The following is a 1,558-nucleotide window of genomic DNA, read 5'->3' on the forward strand; positions in this document are numbered from 1 at the left end:
CATCCTGGGCGATATCCTAAGGTTGAGTGAATTAAACACGTGCAGGTTAATGGCTGTAAGTTACTAACGGTCATCAGGACTTCTTCTCCTCAAGACTCGGGCGTATTTGTTATAAGGAAGCCGTTGAACCCGAAAGACTTGGTCCTCAACGTTCGAGTGGGAATATTCGTTGGATCCCGGAAGTTTAGGATAGTTTGTTACATTATCTTTACTATAAATAGATGGGGGCGGATCAGTTTAAGGCACGCAATTTTACACTTACACTCTCGAACACTTTTACTCTCTAGCTCACCGCAAACACCACACTCAAACACTTGTTTTCAAATTACATTGTAACATATAGTCGATCCGCACCACATCCTGCACTGTATCCTGGTATTTGAAGCAATAAGAAGAACAAGGCAGCTGCGATTGTCAGCTCCCGAGGTTTTATGCCGGCGATCTAGATTGATCAAGGGCTTTCCTCGTACATCACGTGTCAACCTTTACTTTTTTGCTCATTGTTTGATCATTGATACAGCTCTATATCCGGGGCTGTATCCTAAAACTGTTTTCATATCCAATTTGGCCAATACATTTTTCACATATAATTTTAGCACACTACCTCACCTAACTAATTTGACCACTTAATTGCTTAGGTAATTTTTGACCAAAACATTTACCATTTCCGTTTGATCATCTAATTCTTTCATACAAGTCCAATTTTTATGTGGCCCACCACACCCTTCACAAGCCATTACCGAGACCGTTTTTGTCATTTCTAACCTTTTGATTTTTGAAGAAAGGGCCTCGATTTGGGCTTGCAAAGAAGTGCTTTCATCAACCTTATGGGCGCCCGGGGCAATAGATTTATTACCTCGGGGAGTGTGCCACTGAAAATTGGTTTGAGCAATTTCCTCAATTTGATTATATATTTCATTTGGGCGACGATTACCTAAAAGTCCCTCGAAGCTAGAATCAAGTGTTTGTCTTGTGTGTGGCAACAATCCGTTGTAGAAAGTGGATACTTTTTGCCATACCGCAAGAACATGATGAGGACACTTTCTTAGTAGCTCCTTGAACCTTTCCCAAGTTTCATATAAGGATTCCCCATCCTCTTGTGAATATGTATTAATATCAGTCATTAATTTAGCCGTTTTAGCCGGAGGGAAATACTTATATAGAAACTTTTGGGCTAGTTCATCCCAGGTGTTTACCGAGCCAACTGGGAGGGTATTAAGCCAAGCCTTAGCTCGGTCTTTTAGTGAAAATGGAAACATACGAAGGCGGATGGCGTCGTTTGATGCCCCATTGATCCGAAAGGTATAACATATTTCTAAGAAATTAGTGATATGTAGATGAGAATCCTCGTCCGCAAGCCCATGGAAGGTTGCGGAGTTTTGAAGCATTTGTATCAAATGTGGCCGAAGTTCGAAGTTGTTGGCTTCGACATTCAGTGCATTGATAGCGGCGTCGAGATTACCTACGGTGGGGCGTAGGTAATCCATGAGGGTACGTTAGTCCGCCATTGGAAGTGGGTCTCCCGAAGCTTTCTCTTGGTTTTTAGCTTTAAGTCTTT

General features: G+C 41.9%; 1 non-coding gene across 1 annotated transcript; it reads left to right on the forward strand.

Moving 5' to 3' along the window:
• Positions 1–1,023: 1,023 nt before the first annotated feature.
• Positions 1,024–1,130, forward strand: LOC118489661. The gene has a single exon (XR_004887678.1). It is a non-coding gene; the product is annotated as a small nucleolar RNA R71 (small nucleolar RNA).
• The last annotated feature ends 428 nt before the right edge of the window (positions 1,131–1,558 follow it).

The sequence above is a fragment of the Helianthus annuus genome, chromosome 17 (assembly GCF_002127325.2).
Source record: "Helianthus annuus cultivar XRQ/B chromosome 17, HanXRQr2.0-SUNRISE, whole genome shotgun sequence".
In the NCBI taxonomy this organism is placed as follows: domain Eukaryota; kingdom Viridiplantae; phylum Streptophyta; class Magnoliopsida; order Asterales; family Asteraceae; genus Helianthus; species Helianthus annuus.